Below are 24963 nucleotides of genomic sequence, written 5' to 3' on the forward strand. Positions count from 1 at the left end.
CCACGTACCCTTCCTGATTTTGTAGACTTAGGACAGCTCGTGTTCAACACTCGCTCCCTGAGCCCTCACCGTGCTCAGGCCCCTACTTTGAGGATGCATGGACGAGTGCACTGGTGCTTGCCCTAAGGAGCAAGAGGTCTGCAACCTAAGGGCGAGACTCCAGGCCTCAGCTCTTCGGCGATACCACGTATGCGTCTGCGTACGGGTGGGCAGCGAGGGGTTGACCAGATGACTTTTACGGTCCTTTGCGACTTTAATGGCTCATGATGAAAAGATCCAAAATACATCGAGAGCCTCTGGGTCGTAAATAAGCTCCCAGTCTATGCGAACGCTGCCAGTCGCTATAAAAATCAGAGAAAGCCCCCCCAGCCCTCCTTCCCTGCTCGCTACACGGAGAAAGTTCTCTAGGGCCCTTGTAAAAGGTGCCGGTGCATTTGTGAGGGTCCGTCGCTCAGTTTGCAAACCTGAGAGCAGGGCGTGGGACCACACGCAAGGGAATCGAGGGCCACTCAGGGTGCGGCTGGGCACGTAGTCATAGCTGTTCGGTTTTCACGCAGGGGAATGTGGTCTGAGCGGCTGTGGGAACTTAAACTTTCTGACTTTCTGTCTTAGCAGAAATCTCAACCCCCAAGTGTGTAGAAGCGGCTTCTCTGACACAGCACATGTCACTTGGCTCCGTCCTGATGTCTGTTTTTCTTGCTCTCAGAAGAAGAAATGGCCTAAACAAGTCTCATGGGCCAACAGTTGGAAAAAAAAAAAAACATTTGTTTTGGTTTTGTTGAGTGTGTTCCCTATTAAAACGTGGACACGCGAGGAGGACGGGGACTCTCACTGTGTACGTTTGACTCATTTTATGCTCAAGCCGATCGACTGTTTGGAGGAGCGACTTCACGTCCAAGGAGGCTATAGATAGCTTGACTGCCCCTTTCCTTCCAAACGGGAAGTTGCATTTTGCCAAAAGTAAACACATGTGAACCCGGGAAGGTTTGTTTAGTTTCTGACGCCGACTTCAGGACCTGAGAAGGGAGCCTGCGCTTGGCAAAGCCGCCTTCTCCGGGATCTCTCTGGGTCAACATGTTCTCCGCTCGGGACCTGGCTTTTGGGCCCTAGTAAACATCCTCCGCCCACCAGGCCCCAGAATCCACCGCCAAAGGCCCTGGGCGCTCTGCTCGCTTGGCGGGAGCGCTCTAGCGCCCAGGGCCACTTGCAGACGTGCTTTCCGTGGGACCTGGCTGTCTGCAGGGGCCCCTCTGAGGGCCCGGGCCAGGCCTGGAGATCCCGGGGGCCGCGGATGCGGCTGACGGCCTGGCCGAGCGGCTCGGGGCGGCGGCGGCGTGTCCTCGGCCAGCCCGGTAGCCAGGCCCCTTGCAGCACCGCGCTCGCAGGGCCCCGGGTCCGCACGCACGCCGGGGAGGACGGAGTCTGCTGCCCGCTGCTCACGTCGGGGGGCCTCGGCGTCCAGGCTCCGGGGCCCCTGCGGAATGGCTGCTGGAGTCCTCGGGCTGCCTGCTGCTGCTGCGGAGCCGCTTCACGGGGTCAGGACCCGTATCTGAACTCCAGGAGGTCACTAACCGTTTAGGAGAGACCCGCACGCTGGGGGAACGGCCCACAGGGACAACCTGCGAGGTCAGGCCGAAGAACCGGCCGGTTGCCCTTCGCGGCCCCTCCACGGGTACGTTGGGCACGAAATCTGTCTGGCGCCAGCAGAGATTTTAGGGCAAAACTGGGGGAGGAGTGGGAATGGTGGGGTTCAGAGGAGCTGTGATGATCCTCCCAGGAGGGGCCCTGGGTCACCGTCGAAGGCCCCGGAAGAGAGTGGGAACAGATAAGAAGGGAGTATCTCCATCTGGGAAACTGGAATCCACCCTTATCCGGGGGGTCACGCCGGAAGCTGCTTGGGGTAAACATTCCCAGGACGCTCGGGGGCCTCCCCGGGCCGGAGACGGGTTCCATGGAGCTGAGCGTCCGCCCAAGCACGTGGCCTGTGACGCCCTCCTCCGTGGGGTGGGCGGGGGGGGGGGCAGCGGCTCTGAGCTCAGGCCACCGGGCCCGCCGTCCCACGGCCCCGTGACACCGGCCGCGTCGGGGCCCTGGAAGCACACCGTGCTCGAGGGCACTTCTCCGCTGTACTTTGCACACGCGGCTGTTGATCCTCACACCTGCTCTTGAGTCGTAAGAGAGATTAGGCCCATTTCGCAGCTGATAAAACTGAGCGAGGGAGATTAAGAGCTTCGCCCAGGGCCCTACAGCCTCCGGATGGTGCAGCCAAGTCACTGATGGGAGAAGCAGGTCTGATGCTGAGGCGCTGCCCCCCCGCCCACGTGCTCTCCTTGGAACCGAGTAAAGGCTCCCCAGACGGTTGTTAGCTGGTATTTTGGATTTGCTTAAAGTCCTTACGAGATGTTAACAGCTTGAAGTCCTGGAGCGGTGCAGGCGACCCGAACAGCCCGGTGCATTTTCTTTTATTCAATGTCGCGGGGACACAGACCTCTGGCTCCCCTCGCAGAACCCCCTTTTGAAGTGTCTCTGTTTTCTTCATTCAGAAGAGCACATCGGCAGGCATCTCTCATGCAAGGCCTGGCTCTGCGCCCACCTCACTTTTGCAATGAATTTAGCAACATCTGCTTTGCCCATTAAAGTGATTCTTCTCTTCCTGGCCCCGAGCCTGTGCGCTTGCTGCAATCGATTACCAGCAATTTCCTTCCCAAACCAGAGGGTTCAGTGAACTCTAAATTGAATTGTTGCTCACTGGTCTCCTTTGGACCGGTGCGCACGGCTTACGTGCAGAATGGCCAAGCCACTTAGTTCCCAAATCTCGAGGCTGATGATTCTGGTTACACACAGGGGAGGACTCTCTGAGTGACATTTCCTATTTCTGCACACAGTGGCCTGGGGCTGTGGCCATCCTTGGGTTTCTCAATATCAAGCCCAGGGTGAGGGGCAGGGGGCGAGTCACCTCGCGAAGGGCAGGCTCCTGCGGTGTTCGCAGCGCCCTTCCTTCTGGTCCAGTTGCTGCACCCACGGCCTCAGATGAAGCACAGAGACCTCGGCACGGGCCGTATCGCCGGATCATTGGGAGGGCGACTTCAGACTTTGTTTGTTAAAGATTTCATTTATTCATTTGAGAGAAAGAGAGCGAGCACGAGCAGGGGAGGGGCAGAGGGAGACGCAGCCGCCCCGCGGAGCCGGGAACCCGACGTGGGGCTCGATCCCGGGACCCTGAGGTCATGACCTGAGCCGAGGGCAGACGCTTCGCTGTCGAGCCCCCCAGGCGCCCCTCAGGCAGCTTTTCAAAGTAAAGCAAAGTCCCAGATGAAGCAGAGCCTGTGGGTTTGGCCTGCGGTTCCGTCATTTCTCTGACGGGTTCCTAGTCGTCCTTTCAGAGGAGACCCACATGTCCCCATCCAGGAACTGGGCCCACGCTGCCCCGGCCTCACGCTTTGCACACACTCTGCTTATCACGCTATCGCGTTTCGTTGCGTTTATCCGCTTGCGCAGGGCCCTCTTCCACACGCCTTCCGGCCCCGAGCTCCAGGGCGAGGGGCCCAGTCCTCGTTCACCGCCGCCCGCGTTCCCACACCCGGAGTAAGGCACAGGAGGTGCTCAGTAAGAGGACGGAGGACAACGGCAGCCCCGTGGGAAGGCCTCCCGCGGCTGCGTGGGCTGGTCCCGCGGCGTGTCTCCGCCCTCCGTGGTGGCTCGACAGGACAGGACCGTGAGCGCTGGCTGCTTCCCTCTCCTGAAAACAAGAACAAAAACCAAAACCGAAGAAAAGTCAGAAGGTCCCACTACTCGGCACTAACCCGATCGCTGCTGTTGATCAAACTGCTCAATTGGAAGCGAAGACTCTAAAATAAGAAAGAGGTGGCGGGCATGCCTCGCCCCGGTGACTTGGGGTCACTGCTTGAAACTGTTTGAGTCCTTGCATTTTCTGTTTCTTTGAGAGACATTCCCCGTTTCGACCAGGACTCATGCTTACAGACCTCTTTCGCAAACCTCTTTGGCGCTGGGCAGGGCTCTTTGCTTTTATTTCTGGAAGAGATCTCCTCTCTATTATTACCACAGCGAGAAAGTGTTGGAAAAAAAAAAAAAGTTTTCAAAGAAAGTATTTCAAAATACGTATGGTTCGGCCTGTCGGTGTGACACCCACACGTCTTGGCCAAGTAGGTGTGGAGCTGGACCTCAAAGCTTTGAGGGGAATCCTACGGTATTTCACTTCTAAAAAGGCCTTAGAGCTTTTTTTTTTTAAAGATTTTATTTATTTATTCATGAGAGACACAGAGAGAGGCAGAGACACAGGCAGAGGGAGAAGCAGGGTCCCCGTGGGGAGTCTGACGCGGGACTCGATTCCGGGACCCCGGGGTCACGACCAGAGCCGAAGGCACACACTTGACCCCTGAGCCCTCCCAAGCGTCCCAGGCCTTAGATCTTTATTTAACCCCCAGTGGGCGGCCCGTGGACCTGCTGAGGAAATGGGCAAGTGAACCTCATGGGAAGCTTCGCTGGGGCTCGCGTGAACATCCCTAGTTAGGGAAAGGACCTTTCGCATTTTCTTTTTTCCCAGAAAAGCCTGGAACAATGTTCTGCTCGCCCACCTTTGCTCCGATAAACCCATGCAGCAGGTACAACGGACCCCGGTGGTCTCCTCGGCTGCCCGCCGGGCCCAGACAGGGAGGGAGCCGGCCCCACGTCGCGGGACCACGTGGGCGGGGCGGAGTCGCTCTGTTTCAGCTCTGCCTGGGCATCCCGGGGGCTGGGATACAGACGTAACATTCTTCTCCTTTGCAGAGCTTCGGCTCTTGTCCATCAGGCCTTGGCGGGGAGAGGCGGATTGCTCTGGTACCCAACTCCTCAAGCCCGTGCTTAGACCAAAATTCCAGATTGAACAGAGCATTAGGGACCTCAGGATGGACCGGCGTTTCCCGGGCGCCAACTACCCCTCCTCCACCACCATAGCACCACCGGGGCCACCCAAGGGGCAGCTCACTTAAACGAGTGCTTGTCATGTACCGGGCACTGCGTAGGGACCCAGATCCTTGATTTCATGTCATCTTCACAGCTTCAGGAAGTGGGTGTGACGATCCCGAGGCTCGGAGGAGTCGGCTATTTTAGGAAACAAGCATTTGTGGAGAGGATGGGCTGCTGTGCTGGGTCTGGGGACGCGGCGGTAAGTCAAGTGCACGTTGTCCTTCCTCTAGGAAGTGGGTGCTGGTCTCGTGAGTGTGGCAGGGCCAAGGCCAGAGTCTCCGTTGGCCTGGTTCGAGCTTGCCTTAAACCCAGCACACAGTTCCCGAGTCTAAGACACTGGGACCCTCGCGGGGATCCCGCCCCATCGGCCTGGACACTGGGTGCAGAATGTGGACTGAGTTTGTCCTCCTAACGGTGCAGCGCCGGGACGTGGGAACGCCCTCGGGCACGGACCACGTCCGTCTTCTGCTGGGCACCGTGGGCCCCAAGTCCACCTGGGTTGGATGGAGGCGCACCGGCCCCTGCGTTCTGGCCTCAGTCTTCTGCTCTCGGTGAAGGCACACGGAGCCCCATGTGCTGGGACCGGCTACAGAGGAAGTCCTCCAGCCCGTCACCCGTGAGTCTGTCTTCTGCTGTGTCCCTCTTCACACGCCCCCACACTTCCTGCTCTCCCTGGGCCTGGAGGCGGGGGGCTGGGAAACCGGAAGGCCGGCTCTCTGTCTGGGAGACCAGGGCTGGGTCTCTCGAGACCTTGGAGCGTGTTTCCACCCCTCGCTGGGTCGGTTGGGCTCAGCAAGGTCAGTCGAGGCCTTAGTTGCTGCTCTGCGTTGACGGGACAATGTGAGGCTCTTGTAGCTTCACTTTCCCTTTGTAACGGAAAGGATGGGTCGTTAGAGAGACGGCTGATATTTCTTCTCTGATTATAGAGTTGTGTGCATGCTGATTGATTCATTCAAACATTTTTCTTCTTTAATTTGCTTTTCATTTTAATTCTATTTGCCAACATGTAGTATAACACTGAGTGCTCATCACATCATGAGCTCTCCTCAAACATGTTTCTCGATTTCCTATTACATGTCCTCCACGAGAAGCTTTCGTAGAGCTTCCATTCCAGTGGAGGAAACCAAGTAAGCAAGACGAACAAAACACGTGTTATGGGGCAGCCCAGGTGGCTCAGCGGTTTAACGCCGCCTTCAGCCCGGGGCGTGATCCTGGAGACCCGGGATCAAGTCCCATGTCGGGCTCCCTGCATGGAGCCTGCTTCTCCCTCTGCCTGGGTCTCTGCTTCTTTTTCTCTCTCTCTTTGTGTCTCAAATAAATAAATAAATAAATAAATAAATAAATAAATAAAATCTTTAAAAAAAATAACAAGTGTTATGTCAGAAGACCGGATTACTATGGAGAAGCTTGGAGGAGGGCATGAGGCGTGTTTGGTTGGGGGTTACTGCAATTAAGTCGGGTTATTAGGGAAGGTTCAAAAAGACGGTAACGTTTGAGCTGTGGGAGAAAAAGCCACGTGGACGTGCAGCAAGAGGATTCCAGGCAGAGAGAACAGTGCGTGCAAGTGGCCTGAGGCTGGAAGCTGCTGGTGTGCCCCAGCCACAGCCAGGCCCCCAGGGTGACCGAAGCACAGTCAGCAAGGGGAAGAGTAGAAGAACATGCAGTCAGAGAGGAAACAGGGTCAGATGGTGTCAGGAGGGCCTTGGGAACAGGGGAAGTCTTTAGGTTTTCTGTGAGTAAGAAGAGGAGTCTCTGGAAGGTTCTGAGCAGAAAGGGGACATGGTCTGATAATGTTGAATTAGCTACTTTTGCAGAAACACTGACACTTCCTACTGACTGGCCATAGCATGAGGAGCCCGAGGTCACGGATCTGGGACCCGACAGAGCCTCCTGACCCTCCATGACAAGGCATCGCCCTCATTGCGTTTGAGGCCAAGGAGACTCAGGGAGCTGGAGTGACTCTCTCAGGCCACCGGCCCTACAACTAGTAGGCGACGAGGTAGGTGAGGCAGGCGACCTCGTCCTTGTGTGTCTTCTTGCTCCTTCTGGAGGCTCTCGGGGGGAAATTGTTTCCTGGCCTCTTCCAGTTCAGAGGCCGCCCACATCCTTTGGCTTGTGTCTCTCTGCTCCATCTCCAAAGCCAGCATCACATCCTTACGACCCTCTGTCGCCAGTCTCTCTCTGTCTCTCTGTCTCTCTCTGTCTCTCTGATCTCAGCTGGGAAAAGAAAGTGGTTCCGCACTTCTAAGGCTTCACGTGACTGGGTTGGGCCCACCTGAGTGACCCAGGATAATCGTCCCTCCTCAAGGTCTACAGCCTTAATCACATCTGCAAAGTGTGTAGATTAAAAATATGTGCATATGGAATTCACGTAGGTATATAACCTACATTCATATATATTTCATTTTTATTTATGTATTTATTTATTTAGAGAGAGCGAGCATGTGAGCAGCGGGGAGAGGCCGAGGGAGAGGGTCTGAAGCAGGCTCCCCGATGCGGGGCTCCATGTCACCACCCTGAGATCATGACCTGGGCTGAAACCAAGAGTCGGATGCTTAACTGACCGGAGCCGCCCAGGTGACCCTATGGTTATATATTTTTACAGCGATATTTTATATGGACACATATATCTTTATGGATATCTGTGCGGACACACACACACACACACACACACACGCTGATGTCGTTGGCCGTGTCAGAGATGTAGAAGCAATGAAATATAAATAGAAATGCCTTAAAGGCCCGCAGTAGCCTCAAGAGAGGAAGACAGTCAGGGGAAAAGAGCAAGGGAATTGAACAGATGACAAAGAGGATGGTCCTTGTCTTGGAAGGGGAGACGGGTGACTTGCCATCTGCAGATTTACACACGCGAATCTACGCAGAGCAAAAAAGTAAACACGAAATTTGCCAGACGGCAGGAGTTCATTATGAGTAATATATATATTTTATTCTATGACTGGTTTTATACCCTATACATACACATATGTGCACATGTATAATGTAGTTACATAATATACTAGGATAATATAAATCTATAGATACCCTCCACCATCTAGGACCTGGGGGGGGTTAAACCACGTATTATATATTATATGATACAACTACATTATTTTATTATAGTGAATGTTATAATATATATTTAATATATATACTTTTATATATTATACACACATATATTACATATATTTGTTATATATATTGTAACATTCATTATAATGATATAATACAGTTGTATCATATAATATATAATACGTAGTTTAACCCCCCCAGGTCCTAGACAGTGTCCCTGTAGAGCCATCATTTTGATCCCTCCAGCCCACAGCTCGGGGGACACCGCGCCCAGGCTGCCCAGGTCCCTAGGGCGGGGGTGACAAGGCCCTCTGCTCGCAGCCGGTCTCCAGGCCGGGTTCCCCCGCTGCGGATCCCGTCATGGGTGACGCTGCCGGGCGCCCGCCCCCCACCCACCCCGAGAGGGAGGGCGTCTTAGTCCCTCGGGGGCCGAGCCGTGCTCTGCCCGCCTTCCGCTCTACGTCTCAGCCTCTCTGCCCTCTTCCCACCTCCCCTGACGTCGCTGAGTGTCTCTCCTCTGCGTGTCTCCTGTGCCCCCTCCTCCCTCCTTGCCTTTTGGTCCCCGAAATTCTAGTCTCGGGGGCTCTGGGGGGCTGGTCTCCACTTCCATCCCGAATCTCCATGAAGTCCCTCTTGGCCTCCGCCAGCAGGCATGACTTACCGTCCTTTGGAACGTCCTTCGGGGACTCTGGACCTCTTCTTTGGGGCTTATCCCATTTCACCATTACTCGCGTGCTCCTCTTTCCCCCTAGAGTATAGGGGCGTTTGGGTGGGGCGCTGGGTCCCGGGCCTCCTGCTGCAGCCGGGCCTCCCCACGGGGGCCTGCTGGGTGACGGCGGGGAGCGCCAGGGCGGGCGGGCTCAGAGCAGGGCCCTCAGGGTGCCAGGTGAGTGCGCCAGGGAGCCAAGGCCCGAGGGCTGAGGACAGCCTTTCCTCTCTCTACCGACCACTCGAGTTCCACCCGCTTGTCCGTCTCAGCTTTGCTGGTTTCTGTGCCGCCGCCCCTGCTACGGGGCCCCTGAAACACAGCTGGGCCGCCTCGCCCGGAGCCGAGACCCCTCCCATCCTGGCATCGGCGGCCGGGCGCACGGTAGATCCTCAGCAAACCATCCAAGGACCACGTCTGCGCTGCGTCCCACTGCGGGGCCCACGTGTGGGGGTCCTACTGGGCCCAGGGACGCGGGGGATGGGGCCGACGGGGTCGCCGCGCTGTGTCCCTCAGGCCTTGGGCCGCACTCCGGGAAACATGGGGCCCGGACATGGGACGTACAGAGCAGGCGATGCGGTTCCCACCTGGGAGCCGAGCGGGTCCTGGCCCTGGCTGCGGGCGGCGCCTGGCGGGATGTAGACTCTGTGCAGGTAGACAGGAAGCCCGCGCGAACCCGCATCGGAATCTAAAGGGGAGTTTGGGCTCCCTGTTGACTCTCCTCTATGATGTGTGTGTGCGTATTTATCTGAGACACAGAGAGAGGCAGAGACACAGGTGGAGGGAGAAGCAGGCTCCCTGTGGGGAGACTGAGGGGACTCGATCCCAGGCCCCGGGGGTCACGCCCCGAGCCACTCAGGCGTCCCCTTGACCTCCTCCTGTTTCCTCAGGGGGACGTTGGTCTTCCATCCTGTCGGGCCTGTGGCACAGCTGGGGACCCTGCTCCCCTGTCCCCCCGCCCCAGGGCGGCTCCCGGCTGCTGGCCACTCACAGCTGCGCCCCAGGCCCCTCCGGGCCCTGCCCCGGCCTCCTGGGGCTTGCTGTGGCCGCGAGAGCTCCAGGACCTTCCAGAGGAGGCCACCCTGCTCGATGTCAGGCAGGAAACCCGCTCCGTGGTGACACTCCCGGGGCTGGAGCCACCTGCCAGCCCTCCTGGCCCTCGGCACCTGCTTACCCGGTCTGGTCAGCGCAGAGAGCAGATGCTCCCCAGTTATTGGAGGTGGACGGAGACCATTTCTTCAGCCCGACCCCCATGTTCTTCCAGAAATCCGCCCCCGCGGGACAGGCCCCCGGGCCGAAGAGGAGAGGGCGGTCCACACACTTTCTTCTCTCCATCCTGAACCCCAGTGGAGAAAGGCGGTAACGAGGGGATGCCCGTGGGAGGCCCCAGGCCCCAGCAGGAGCAACGTTCTGAGCTCTGGGCTCAGGAGGAGCCAAGTTCGAATCCCGGCCCAGCCGAAGCGCCTTCTTGGGATCCTGAGCCGTTTCCCTGAGTGCGGTGCGTCAGCTTTCCCGCCTGTGAGAGGGGAGGTGATGCCGCGTCCCCACATTGCTGGCCACGAGGAGAGAGCGGAGCGAGGACATCCCACAGCTGGGGGCACACTTGGGGGGGCTCGCAAATCCCTCTCCCTTTTTCCTTTCTGCCCAGAGTCTGTGCCGCGCGGTGGCCGGCTCGTTGGCAGCGTTGCTCCGTGCACGCCGAGGGCGTCTTCCAGGGCTGGGAGCCGTGGACACACAGCGGACACGGGGGGAGGACCTCGGAGGCTTGACGGGGTCTGAGGGACATGCCTACGGAGCTTAAATTCCTCCCGGGTGGTTCGAGGGCAGTTCCAGGCCCCGGGGGGGCTGCTCAGTGTGCCCGGCCTCGCTGGGCCTTGCAGCTCGGAGCTGCTGCGACCTGGCAGCCTGGGGGCTCGCGTCCTGGGTAGGCCCACAGGTAACTACGGCCCAAGCAGGGAAACGTGTGACCATGAAAGGAGCAGCTGTTACAAATCTCCGCTGGACAGCAGGGGTACACAGCACCGGTTCAGGCCAGGGGGTGGGTTTTGCATACCCAGGTGCACAGGTGGGCCCCAGGCTCTGCGTGGCTGAGGAGCCTTCGCGCTCACCTGGTTTCCAAGGTTTGAATCACGTCAGTTTTTCCCTCTTCAGCCAGCGACTCTGTCGTGGAGGCAAGGACCTTCTGGAAGGAAGGACGGAGGCCATGGCACGGGGCACATGTAGAGAACACGTCAGCCGCACACGAAGAGACAGATGAAAGCCAGAGGGCAAGCCGCTGCAGAATCCAGAAAATCCTCCGGCTCCCCGCCCCCCGCCCCCTGAGCTCCCACATTCGCCCTGGGCCCCCAGCAGGCGGGCCTGCAGCCTCCTCCTGGCCGCCAGCTGTAGGGAAGGCACGGGCCGCGGAAAGGCCGGCCAGATGCAGCCCACAGACAACCCAGACTAAATTTCGTGCTCTCAGGGGCCGGCTCTGATGTTCCAGACCCACGGGGGTGAAGATTAAAGGGAGCACTTCATCCCTGCATCCTGCAGGTGCCAAGCGAGCCTCCGGAATGCCTCTGGGGCAGGACGCTGCGGCCGCTGGGGCCAACATGCAGAGGACATCCCTGAGGGGGACGGGGCCCCGGGCAGGAGCAGCAGCACAGTCTGGGAGCTTGAAGGGCCCTTAGACGTGCTGGGGGCAAAGAGGAAGGGGCCCTGGGCTTCTCACCGGGGCATCTGGGTTTCCCCTCTGCTACAGAGAATCTCAGTGCCCGCCCGCCCCCGGGAAGCAGGCCTATCGCGTCCCCTGTCCAGGGTCTTTGAAGGTAAAATGATGTAGTGGACATGGTGTGGCTTGCGGATTGCACCTGCCAGGTGGCGTCCTAACTGGAGACCCTCAATCCAAACCCCTGAATTCACAGGTGGGAATCTGGGGTCCAGGGGGGTCAACAGGTGTGGCCCGGTGTGGACGACTCCCTTTACTGAGAGAGAGGTCGACGGCCCGTGTGTGATGGGGGGGGTGTGGCTGAGAAGGGAAAAATCTGAGAAAAAGAGACAACCAGGTACAAATGAAGAAGGAAAAACACATTAGTTCAAATCTCTGCTAGATGAGGTGAGAGAAATGATCCCATGGTGGTTCTCTAAGGGAGGGGGATCGTCCACATGTTTTATTCCGCGCCATCGGGGACACGGACTGGCGTGATCTCATCCGGCTGAGCCATTCTCTTCACAAAGACGCTCCTTTGGCCTGAGCGCCCCGCTCGGGCTCCAGTATAGTTGATGGGCCTGGCCGGGTTGGCAAAGGATGTGAAGGCCACAGAGGGCCTTTTCTTCTCCTCCTTCTCCTTCTCCTTCTTCTTATTAGAGATTTTATTTATTTATTTCACAGAGAGAGAGAGAGAGAGGGAGAGCAAGCAGGGGGGGCAGAAGAGGGAGAGGGAGAAGCAGACACCTCGCTGAACAGGGACCCCGATGTGGGACTTGATCCCAGGACCCGGGATCACGCTCTGAGCCAAAGGCAGACGCTCAACCACGGAGCCACCCAGGTGTCCCTCCACAACCTTTTTCTATCCACATTTGTATTTTTCTGATTATAAATGGGTTATGTGTTTAAAGTTGAAAATTTAGAAAAATCCAAAAAGCCAGGGGGAAGTAAATAAAGACCGACCCCGGTTCTCCCACAGGGAGGTGGTCACCACGTAAGTGCTGTTGGCCCCAGGAACCGCGTTGGGTTTTGGTCCTGATGCTTGTAGCTTGGTCTTCCTCCTCTGTTTGCTAATCCCTCAGGGAGAGATCCAGAAGCCCCCGGAGGGCGAGGGCCTGTGAAGGCCTACGAGACCCTCTATAGGTGCCCCGGAGCTCTTACCCCACACTCGTGCGACAGTTCTCCATTTTCGACGGAGGAGCCCAGCCCTCCAGCTACACAGCATGCCAAGCATTTAGATTGAAACTCATAAATTTCTTCCTCCAGCTTCCCTGCCGTCATTACTTGGCTGCCCGCGTTACTGCCGATTGCCAAGTGTGGCCGTGAGTGACAGGTAGGGTGTTTGTGCCCAATGTGGGTCACCCTGGCGCCTGGTCCGAGCGCTTTTGTTTCATGCTCCACGAGGAGCCCGTAGCTAGTGAGCCCAGCAGGAGTAAGGGGAGAAGTCTGCTGGGTGATGACTTGGCAGCTCAAGGAAAGTCATAAATTAGGCTGTCAGAAGGGAACATTCTGGGAAACTCCATGAACAAACACAAGGTGTGAGGCGGCCGGAGCTTGTAATAAGCTGACCTTCTCTTGCGCTGGTGGTTTCCCCTTGTTGGTCTTTTGGTGAAGTGGTTAGACGTGTTAACTATCACCCAAACAGAATCTGAACGGCTTTGGGGTCGGGGGCACGGGAGTGGCCAATGGTGGTAAACAGGAGAGGCAGGGATGCGCGGGTCTGCCGCCAGGGCAGCGTCCGGGGCCTTTGGAGATGGGTGGATGCTGTCCCCACATCTCCTCCTGGGCACTAACCATGAGCCATGGCACACGCGCACGTTTCCCTGTCATTTTAGAGATTTCAGCTGGACAGTCCCACAGTCACCCATTCCCCACGGCCCGTCATGTAAAGTCACGAGATGACTATGAAAGAAACATTACGAAGGGTTTTCTCTCTCTTCTCCCATTTAGTGGACCAAAAACAAAAACAAAAACAAAGGCCAAAAAAACCCAAACAAACCAAAAAAACCCAAAAGCCCTTGGTGTGGACGGAGGATGGTCAACCCAGTCTTGTAAGTTAACTGTCTTCTTTAGTCGAAGCGACAGCAGTTCGCTCCAGTGGCTTTCTTAGATACAGGTCCCGTTTTCTCTCTAAGACCATGGTCAATACGGCCGGGAACTCCTTGAATCCGGGTGACCTCACATTCCGGTTCACCCACCCGTAGTCAGGGTTTATCACGCCTCTGTATGCACCAATACGTTTTCGTAGAACCCCACTTCACTCTCAGAAGCGGCCCAGTCAGGACAATAAATGACACGAGCCCCCTCGCGTGAATGACGTCGGGGAGGAGCCTTCCAACAGAGAGGCCAACTTCTCTTTTCTAAAGGGTTGTCTTGCTCAGAAAAGTCCAGGGCCTCTCTCCCAAAGACTCTGGGCCCTGGGGTCACGGTCCCCATTTTTTCCCCCTCATTTTTTCCAGCGATGTTCCTCCCGGGCCAGGGACCACGGCCGTTTGGCATGTCGGCTTTTCAAACTCTTTTCAGTCACAGAATCTACTTTTTAAGGGTGAGAAGTTAGGCAGGGGCTTCAGCAGGGACGGAGAGACCGGAACTTTCCCCGGGCGGAGTGAGAGTGAGGACCTCAGATACCCACCCTCTCGACCCGTCTCTCTTGTCTCCTGCTGGTGGCCTCAACCAAACCGCACGGTGTTGGGGGGGCTCAGCCTAAATCCACGGACAAAGCATCTGCTTCCACCCGTGTCAAGGGCAGCCGCTTCAGCCGGTGAATCCTCTTGTCCCCTCGTAAAGTTAGGCGAGCAAGCCAGTAGTAGTTAAGCTTGGCACAAGTCAACAATAATCAGACTCTCAGATAAAGAATATTATCATGGTCCTCAGCCTCAGTTCTACACGACGAGGCTACTCTAGTGCCTGGGGTCTTCAAGCCAATCAATGGGTCCCCTCTTGGGTACCATCTTGGGTCCTCTCTTGAGTTGAGTTCTACATTTAAAGTCCTTTGTGCTTTCAAAAATGCATAGAGCCTATGGTTAGACGTCGATGCCTTGAAAGCCTTCACACTCTGGCTCTTCCCGGCCATGCCCAGTCTTGCCAGCTCCATGATTTTGGAGGTCCTGGCCAAAACATGGCCTTTCAGCAGAAAGAGCCCCATATATACTATTCCACACCCATATTCAACCACAGTTGACTCACTAACCTGACGACCCCCCCCCCCATCAATCCTCAGTGATTCTGGGGAGTGGGTTATTTTTCTTGGCTCGGACCCAAGACGTTGAGGCTAGAATTCAATATCAAGCAGGTCTCCCTAGGATGTCATTAAGAGGGTTTAGTTACTGAAACACTAAAGGATATTGTTATAATACAGCAGTTGCACCCCAAAAGGCCTCATAGCCCCGACCGTTGTAACTGTCACATTTTAAAGCCCTTCAGGGGGATTGGGGCAGGGGGACCCCACCAGACGTGGACGCCTTTGCCTATTTATTTGTTTATCCCAAAACACTTGGAAAGAAGTGGGATTTTCCTGACAGCTAAACTGAGGTACGAGTAATTATTTCTAGATCTACAGAAATGTTCAAAGGAAGGTTTTCTTCAATCGGGTATTATTTACTCAGGACATTTATGGAAAAAGAGTCATTTATACTTGGATGAAAGTAGGTATTCATGTATGTTGCCTGTTGGATACAGAAAGTCGGCTTGGATTTGTAAAAGGGATAAATTCCATAATTTTGGATACCTTTTGACCACACGGTTCCTCAGACCCAAACTTACGTGGTCTTCAATGTAAAGCTTAGAACCGTTTCTCAACATCAGCACCACGGCCGTTTGGGCCGGATGGTCCCTGCCGTTGGGGCTGAGCCGTGCATGGTGGGCTTGGGCAGCAGCCCTGTCCGCTCCTCACCGAGGGCCAGTAACGCCTCCCTCCCCCGCAGGCGTGACGACCTTGCATGTTTTCCAATATTGTCGAATGTTCCCTGCGGAGCAGAATCACCCCCAGGTGGGAACCAGTGATGTAGGAACAGGAGATAAGGCACGGGAGGGTCTGTGGGACTAGGTGACTTCAGCTCCTGCCCTCGTCCCTTGGGCAGTGACGACGAAGCATCTGCAACGGCCTTCCCCGGGGCGGCGTGGGCCTGTGAGGGCCCCTCCCCTACGTTTCTCCTGTTACGAGTCAGCCTGCGTGGCCAGCGGGCAGGGTAACGCGCACCGAGCAGCTGGCGTCGTTTCTCTCCAGGTAGAGCTGCCGACGCGGGAATGTGCTTCCATCAGTTGGCTTTTGCTACCTGACAACCCGGGCAGGCATCCGTTACGGGTCATGCATGGGCTTGCTTGGGGTTCAGCTGCCCCAGGCTGCACGTGACGGGGTAGGTGTGCAGGCCCCGTCTCTGTCTTCATCTTCCTGGGTCACTGGGCGGCCCGGGACAGGTCCGTCTCACGGGGACGGCAGAGGAACGGTCCGATGAGCAGAACCCGTGGGACGTCTGAAGGCCGAGACGCGGAGCTCACCCACCGCTGCTCCTGAGTCGTCCCGTGGGCCCCAGCAAATCTCCGGGCTGCACCAACGTCAGTGGGAGGAAACACACGGCCGAAGGCATGTGGCTCCCGGGAGTGTGAGAACCGGGGCCGGTGACACAGTCTGGCAGCCGTCACTTTTCCAGTCCTGGTTTTGCTTTTATCTAACTTCGTTCGGCCCTGAGCCCCTTCACCTTGCTGGACGCCTCCGTCCCTGAGAGTGGGACCGCCGGGCCGTTTCGCGAACAGAATCGTCTGGTAGCCAAGGGTGAGCCCAACCGGCTTACCTGAAAACGTGTTTTGGCTCCAACTGGCTGCATCTCGCAGGCGTTGAGCGGCGTTAGTGAGATTTCTGGGTTCTAGAAGGCGGAAGAGGCCGCGTTTGCCCGACGGGGTGGCGGAGAGGAAGGCGTTTGCAGAGACGTTTGTGAGGATAAGACGTGAAAACACCAGTTGGGAGGATCGGCGGATTGCAGATGCGGCGGCCGGAGGAACTGGGTCGAAAATCTCTGGAATGCTGCAGCAACCTTTTAAGTTTATTGCCAGGAAATGTGTGCCGCTCGCCTTCTCGGCGTCTTCTCAAAAGATCGCTTGTGAGTCCGGCGGAGCCTCGTGCGGGGCCGGAGGGCCGCGGACAGTGAGGAGCCAAGGCGTTTTCTGTAGCTGCGCCTCGTCTCCAGGCTCAGCAGACACCGTTAATACGTGACCCGCATCTGACCACTTCTTTTATGTTTACGTTGAGTTTCGATGTGATTTTTAACTGGTGAAAGAGCGATTCAAAGTGCCTTTTTTTTTTTTCTTTCTCGGCATTTGTCCACGATCCCTCAAAGCTCAGGAGCATAACGGCTGTAAGTCACGTCGGGATGGGGGGGATTTGAATCCGGTGGAATTAAAAATCACTTACCTCATTACACATGTGGATGTGCGGGAGACGGATGGGCCGTGCAAGGATGGGACGTCGCATCAGAAATAGTATTCAGTTGGTTGGGCCGAGGCCACAGGTTTAGCGGACGAGCTGCATGTGGCACGATTCATCAAAAAAAACAAAAACAAAAACAAAACCCAAATGGGTGTGTGGACTCCGCATGCTCTCAGGGCGGCTAAAGCAAAACCAAAGCGCTGACGAGGGCAAGCGCCGGGGAGGATACGGAGCAGCGACGCCTCTCACGTGTAGCTCTTGGGGATGTCAAATGGTTCAGCCACTTTGTTTTTTTTTATTTTTTATTTTTTATTTTTTATTTTTATTTTATTATTTTATTATTTTATTATATTTTATTTTAATAAATTTATTTTTTATTGGTGTTCAATTTGCCAACATACAGAATAACACCCAGTGCTCACCCCGTCAAGTGTCCCCCTCAGTGCCCATCACCCAGTCACCCCCACCCCCCGCCCTCCTCCCCTCCACCACCCCTAGTTCTTTTCCCAGAGTTAGGAGTCTTCATGTTCTGTCTCCCTTTCTGATATTTCCCTCTCATTTTTTTCTCCTTTCCCCTTTATTCCCTCTTGCTATTTTTTATATTCCCCAAATGAATGAGACCATTTAATGTCTGTCCTTCTCCGATTGACCTATTTCACTCAGCATCATACCCTCCAGGTCCATCCAGCCACTTTGGACGACAGATTTGCGATCTCTTGTTAAGTGAAGCATACGCTTACCATAAGACCTAAAAAAAATCCCACTCCTGGGTAGTTTACCCAAGACGAATTAAGACTATTTTCCTACCACAGCCTCTGTGTGACTGGTTGCAGGGGCTCTGCTCCCAGTCTCCGTGCGTCCTTTGGTTGGCAGGCGTGGAAGGCGCTGCGGGGCGCCCGTGCGGCGGTGAGCTCGGCGGCAGGAGGACCGAGCTGCTGGCCCGTGTGCAGGATCCCGATCAAGGCGCAGGCGCTTTGTGCCCCGTGAAAGACGCCAGACTCACAGGCTGTCCACGGGAGGACGCCTCTTGCGGGACACCCCGAGAACGGCTCACCTGGAGGCGCAGAGAGCAGGTGGGCGGCTGTCGGGAACCCCGGCGACGGGGCCGCCCTTAAGGGGACATGTGGGGAAATCGGGGAGGGGGGCTGTGTGTGTCGGACTTGCTCAGTGTTGGCCGTGGCAGTGATTAAACGCGACTGCGTACCTGTGTCAACGCCCACGGGACCGAGAACTGAAAAGAATGAGCTTATGCCCCAATAAATCTGTATGGTTTCCCGTCTCCTAGAATCTCCTATTTTTCTGTCAACGTGACACACGGACTGGGGCGGCCGCCCAGCTCAGGCCGTTTCTCTGGGAACATCCCCTGCCGCCCGGCCCCGGCCCCGGCCCCGAGGGTGGCCCTGTGCTGCGGATCTTCCCGCGGCTCCCGCTCTGCGTCCTCGACAGGACCGCGGGGGCCTCCACCCCGAGCCAAGCCAGGAACATGCTCTCTTTGGGGACTTTGCTCTAAGGGACACGGAGACCACAGTCCAGAGGGTGTAGATTTTGGCTCGTACATGTGTTTTGTTTGGCCCGCACGACGTTTAAAGAAGTCGAATTAATCGCCAACATTAAAAAATGGGAATTTCACATAAAAAAATCCATATTTCCGGCTTCTCTCTGAGAAATGGGAGGATCCAGGAGAATGGGCCCAAAAGGTGCGGCCTGGCGACAAGGGCTGGAGCAGAGGCCCTGGCCCTCCGCCCTGTGTGCCCTCCGTGCGCAGCTCTTCCCGCCGCGGGGACAGGCCCGGTGGTGGCTGCGCTGACGTTCCCGTCCGCTCCGGCCACCCCGTGTCCCAGGAGGGGGGAGGTGCCTCCTCCGCTTCCCTCGGGAGTGGGAAAGCAGACGGTGAGGCCACGTTTCATGAGACACGAGAGCGGGCGTCTCCCCGTGGGAAAGGCGAGCTTTACTCCGACCGCGTGTGACACGCACACCAGGCGAGTGTGGAGAGCACGGGCTGGGCTTCCTCCCCGGACACGCGGCTCTCCGTGCTCCCCGCGGTAGCTGCCTGCACCCCTGGGCCCCACTCGGGGGCGGGGGGGGGGGTCACGGGGCAGAGGCTGTCAACGCCCGACATGTCCAGGCACCTGGAGGCTTCTCCCCCGAGCCCGCCGGTGTCACCAGGAGGGAAACTGAGAGCCTGACAGCGGAGGAAGCCTGCGGAAGCTTTAGGGCTGCGTGCAGGAGACGGACAGGAGGGGGGGGGGGACAGACATCCCTCGTCCCGCGGGGGCCACTTCCCAGGCTTCCATACCCTCCCGCATTGTGGGGCACCCGTGCAAATGCCCGTTCTGATTGACGACATCTGGAGTGGGGCCCGGGGTCCCCGACGACGTCAGCGGGCTGTGCCGCCGACCTGCAGGCCACGGTCTTGAGCAGCAAAGCTCCGGGCCAGCCCCGCGGAGAAGCACAGGTTACCTGCCCGACGTCTGTCGTTGATTCGTCTGCTCCCCGTCGAAGACGCCCTTGGTAACGCGGGGGCTGTTGTCGCCGTTGATTTGGGGTGGCTTACGGAGGAGGTCCCTGCCCGGAGCGCGGCTCCAGCAGCAGGACTCATTCTGTGGGTGACGGCCCGGCCCCTGGACAAGCGACCTGGGTCAGCAGCCCTGCGACGAGACCGAGCGTCTGGCCTCCGCGTCGTGGGGGGTCCGGGGCCCGGGGTGCCCGCGGCCGTGTCTGTTCTCCCCACGGCCCCGACAGGAGCGACCGTTTGACCTTGCGGGCCCTCGTGAAGGTTTAGTTGGCGTTCGCGGGAGGCTGCAGGTGCCCGGAGGAAAGCTGGTCCCGGGAGCGGAGAGGTCCGCGGTCACTCTGCTCTGCACGGCGGCCCCACAGAGGCCTCGGCTCCAGCTACTGCCTCCCCCCCACCCGGCTGGAAACGCCCGGCGAGGGGCCTATAGCCTGTGGGCACCCAGGGCCTGCACTCCCTCCTGCAACCGGGGTGTTCCTCGGTGTCCCCCAGTTCACTTTTTATTTCATTTTTATTTTTATTATTCTTACAGATTTTATTTATTTATTCATGAATGACAGAGAGGGAGGCAGAGACCCAGGCAGAGGGAGAAGCAGGCTCCATGTGGGGAGCCCGACGTGGGACCAAACCGCTGGGGCACCAGGGATCCCAACGTGGCTGAAGGTGCCAGTCATCGGAGGGGCCCTGAGAAGGCCGCTGCCCAGGCCCACATCGCGCCTCGGAGCCACATCCCCACCCGTGGGCCTGGGCAGCAGAGCCGCTCCTCATGTCAGTGGCCCGAGCCGTGGCGGGGGGCGCAAGGCGACACTTGGACGTTGGTGACGGAGAGGGGCTGACGCTTCTCTTGCTGGTTTGTTTTCCTCTAACTTGGTGTTTAGATTAGAGGAGGCCTGAGCTGTTTTCCAGGCCGCGAGGGGATGGGGGACGGGGGTGGCGGCCGGGCGTCCCCAGGGAGGAGCGGGCGCAGGAAATGGGACAGGGATCCCTGAGGCCGGGCAACAGCAGCGCCGGGGGAGGTGGCCTGGGCTGGGATGTGGGGCAGACATTTGAGCGAGCGGAAATTCGGGTAAGTGGAAGGCGACCCCTGTGCTCTTTAAAAAAAAAAAAAAGACTTAAAAAATGTACTTATTCAGGAGAGACGCAGAGAGCCAGGCAGAGGGAGAGGCAGGCGGCCCCCTGAGCAGGGAGCCCGATGCGAGACCTGATCCCAGGACCCCGGGGTCACGCCCCAATGAGGAGCCCCCTGGGGTCCCCCACCCTGGATCCTTAAACCTGCTCCAGATGCGGCTTGGCAGATATTTTTTCAAAAACGGACTCCGAGAGGATCCCTGAGGGGCTCAGCGGTTTAGCGCCTGCCTTTGGCCCAGGGCGTGACCCCGGGGTCCCGGGATCGAGTCCTGCACCCAGGTCCCTGCATGGAGCCTGCTTCTCCCTCTGCCTGTGTCTCTGTCTCTGTCTCTGTCTCTCTCTGTGTGTGTGTCTCTCATGAATAAATAAATAAAATCTTTAAAAAAAAAAAAAAGGAGAAATGGGCTTGGAGCGCCGAAGCACCTTGCGGACTCCCGGGCCTGTGTTGAGCCAGTCGCTGGGCCTTTCGTCACGCAGCTACACCCAGGAAGTGCCGCTTGTGAAAGTCCGAGGCAGGAAATGACAGCAGTTGTGCGGTCAAGCATGAGCTCTGTGTTTTGAAAGCCCCTATTTCACAGCTTCCGAGGGGGCGCACGGCGCAGGACTCCCCGCTCCCAGGTCGTGGCGCTAAGAGCACTCGGTCTCTGAGGAGCCGCTTTGCACCCGGGAGCCCCGATGTCGGGGTGCAAGGGTCCCCCGGGTGCCGCGCCCGCGGAGCCTGCTGGAATCGGTTGTCAGCCGCGGGGCGGGAAGCGTGGGGCCACGGTCACACCTCACACGTTTCCCTCACCGGCGGCTGGGCCCCGAGTGCGGTCGGGCCTGTGGCCTTTTTCCTCCCACGTCTCCTCCGTGGGCCCCGGCGTCGGCGCGGCCTGTGTTTGCAGCCCGTGAAGCATGGCTCGCGTGTCCTCACGGTGGTGGCAGCAAACTCAGCAGCCCGGGGGGGGAAATGCAAGCCTGTCCCCCTTGGAGCCCCCACGGAGCCGCCCCCTGGGCCCCCTTGCAGCTCCGAGGTCCCACAACTACTAAGTGGTCTTTCCTGACGCGAGGACAGTGCACCTTCGTCACTGATGCTGCTGCTCACTGTATGCAGACGCTGGGCCTTGCTGTTGTTTTCTAAGGGTTTTATTTATTTATTAGAGAGAAAGAGAGAGAACGTGAGGCCGGGGCGGGGCGGAGGCAGAGGGAGGCCCTCGTCCTTGCGCCCCGGACTTCTCGGCATGACGTCGCCAGGCAGGTGGGCCCCGCATTCATTCATCCATCCCTCCGTTGGGTCACTCAAGGCTCGGCCCGTGGGGCGCCCTCTGTGCACTGTGCGTGCGGCCTGGAGACCCAGGCGGGAGCGGAGCGTCCAGGAGAGGACGGCCTGGGTCAGGGCGCGGCCACCCAGGCAGCGGGGCAAGGTGCAGGCGAGCTGCAGCCTGGGGGGTGCGCGGTGTGGGGCGGGCGCTCGGGGTTGGGGGCCGGAGGGGTCCTGGTGCCGGCTCAAGGTGTCACCTCGAGAAGAGAGGATGACTCAGGCGGCTTCCCCAACAGCCCCTCGCGAGTGGCCTCAGCCCGTGGTGCCCGCTCCAGGGAGCCGGACTGAGGTTCAGCTGAGTCCCCCTGGTGGGCTGCCCAGGGGGCCCACCCTCTTCCCCCTCTGCACTTCTCTGGGTAGCTGCACAGGACCTCTCTCCGCAGGCTGTGGGGCCGTGGGGTCTTGGGGCTGTGGGGCTGTGGGGCCATGGGGTCGTGGGGTTGTGGGGCTGTGGGGCCGTGGGATCATGGGGCTGTGGGGTTGGAGCTGTGGGGTTGTGGGGTCATGGGGCTATGAGGCTGTGGGGTCATGGGGTTGGAGCTGCGGGGCTGCAGGGTCATGGGGTTGTGGGGTCATGGGGCTGTGGGACCATGGGGTCATCAGGTCATTGGGTCATAGGGTTGTGGCTGTGGGATTTAGGGCTATGGGGTTGGGGGGTTGGGGCTGTGGGGCTGCAGAGTTGGGGCTGTGGGGCTGTGGGGTTGGGGTCATGGGGCTGTTGGGCTGTGGGGCTGTGGGGCTGGGCTGCAGGGAGCTTAGGGATGCAGGTGGCGCTCAGCGGCACTCGTGGCGGATGCCGAGAGCGGGCACTGTCCGTGCAGGTGCTTGCAGCCAGGGGTGACTCTCCTCACAGCTGGCGAGGTCTGCAGACGTCCCCGGCAGGCAGTGGGGAGAGGCCAGGGACGCCGCCAGGTGTCCCACCCACACGGGGGTGAACCGCCCGTACCCGCAGCAGACTGAAGACAGCTCCTGCATTCGCGTGCATGCACGTGACCCACACAGGAACCCCTGGGAAACCACGGGCCTTGCTCCGGTATGGGGCGGGCAGCGACAGGAAGAGCTGGGATTGGAACCCTGGGATCCCGGTCAGAGTTGTCACGAGTCAGCGCTCCGCAGCTTTGTCACGTTCACTGGACCCGAGGCATCTCCTCGGGCGTCCACTTACCGAACTCCTGTTCATCCCTCAGAACCCCGGTCACGGCTTCCTTCCGTGGTAAACGCTTCCCTGACCCTTGCGCGCCGGGACCATCTCTCTGGTCCTTTAGTCTCGCAATATCCAAAGTCACCGTTATTGGACGCGCGACGTCGCAGACACATGTGGATTCATTCTCACGCGTGTCTGGCCGGGTAAAGGGCTGCAATCTGGAACAGCTTCCCGGGAGGGATCCGGTCACGCCGGGCCGCACGGCGGACGCGACACAAACTTGGCGGCCGTCGCCAGCTATTGCTGTAAATTCCTGCGGCCGCATCCTGGGAAGTCCAGAGCCGTGCCTGCGCCTGGCTCACCCACTTGGACCAGGGCTGCGGCTCGGAGTGGCCCAAACCCGCAGAGGCCCAGGCAGCCTCCGTGTCTGGCGATAATTCCAAGAACTTCTGGCTCTGCCCTCCCCGGCTTCTCCCCAGGGTTCTCTGTCGGGTTCAGGGAAGGCGGGGTCCTGGCTTCCTGGGTGCTTGCTACTCGTGCTAAGTGCCTCACGGGCCTTGTCTCGTGCGACCCTCGGAGTGGCCGCAGACGTCTGGGACGGTCACTTCCGTGTCCCCCCCGAGGGGACCCAGGCTGAGGGGCTCGGGGATCTGAGGCCCGTCTGGGTTTATCCTCGCCGGGTGACCCTTCTAAGGCAATCCAGGCTCGGGCACGAAAAATATCAAGGGCGCTCGCGTCTTTCCAATTTCTGAACAAATCCTGGGACCTAGAGCCTTTGTCATCTGCAGAGCTTTGTACTGAAATGAGGACTTTTTAAGAAACGACATGGTTCCGGTTGAAGAGAGGTTTTGTCATACTGAGGAAGAGAAGAGCTAAAATGACCCCCGATGGGTTGTGAGCCCGGCTCTGGGAAGTGAGCGAGGGGGTCGCGGGTGGCACCTGGGTGACCACGTTTTCTAGGAAAACTGATGGATGCAAGGCTCCCGGGGCACTTTCCCGCTGGAAGTGGGCGCGCCCGTCCGCGATCGTCCCAGGCCCGTGGTGAGCCCCTTTCTTCCGCGGTCGTGGCCTCGCGCGTGCTGGCCCCCAGCCCAGGCGCTCTGGGAAGCCCGCGGCCTGAAGCACTTGCCACTTCGGGTTCCCGTTGGCGAGGAAGGGGGAGCAGCACCCCCGGGCTCCTGGGGAGCGGACTCGTGTACCTCCGAGACGTGGCATTTGCACCACGACCCCAGATGCGGGTCTTTGTGGCTTTCTAAGCGCCTCTTGGAGGAGGCCAAGTTGGCGGGGTGGTGGCTGCGAACCTTGTGAAGTTCACCGATGTCGTGTTTTACCCAAATCCCGATTTGGAGAGGCGTGCAGCGGGGAGAGAGGGAGCTCACATCTTGGCCCAGAAAGAAACGGGCGCGGAAGAGAAAGAAGCTCTTGACGACGACGCTCATATTCTTGAGTCTCCTCTTCGGAGTCGGTTGTAATTTTGGTGTCGGTTCAGACACCTTGATAATGAAACTTCATTAAGGCGGCGGGTCCCTGAGCGCATCTGGAGCACCGCAGAATATTTTTTTTTTTTTTTATGATAGTCACAGAGAGAGAGAGAGGCAGAGACACAGGCAGAGGGAGAAGCAGGCTCCATGCACCGGGAGCCCAACGTGGGATGCGATCGCGGGTCTCCAGGATCGCGCCCTGGGCCAAAGGCAGGCGCCAAACCGCTGCGCCACCCAGGGATCCCAGCACCGCAGGATAATAGTAAAAAATGCTCCACTGAACCTGCTTTCAAGGTCTCCGATGCCTCAACTCCCGTGGCCTCTCCGAATGCAGCGACTCCCCGAAGAATGTCCCTGTCACAAGGCTTGTGCTTTGGCGTCGGCTCCTCGGGCTGGATGGTGCTGCAGGAACCGACTGACCCCGCATCTTGGCGATCGGACGTAGCAAAGGCATGTCTGTGGCTCACCCGGAGCCAGATGTAAGGCCAGTGGCTCCCAGGTGTCCCCGCTGCCTGCGCAACGGCCGCTTCATTTCCTGGCCCCTTTC

The 24963-nt window shown here is 58.3% G+C and overlaps 1 long non-coding RNA gene across 2 annotated transcripts; it reads left to right on the forward strand.

Annotated features, from left to right (window-relative positions):
• The first annotated feature begins 2644 nt into the window (after positions 1–2644).
• LOC119866255 lies at positions 2645–18111 on the forward strand. 2 transcript variants are annotated; one of them, XR_005379565.1, is made up of 3 exons: positions 2645–5584; positions 6815–6967; positions 17725–18111. It is a non-coding gene; the product is annotated as an uncharacterized LOC119866255 (long non-coding RNA). The 2 variants fall into 2 exon arrangements; XR_005379566.1 differs by lacking the exon at positions 17725–18111 and adding an exon at positions 10008–12157.
• The last annotated feature ends 6852 nt before the right edge of the window (positions 18112–24963 follow it).

Source organism: Canis lupus, chromosome 26 (genome assembly GCF_011100685.1).
Source record: "Canis lupus familiaris isolate Mischka breed German Shepherd chromosome 26, alternate assembly UU_Cfam_GSD_1.0, whole genome shotgun sequence".
In the NCBI taxonomy this organism is placed as follows: Eukaryota; Metazoa; Chordata; class Mammalia; order Carnivora; family Canidae; genus Canis; species Canis lupus.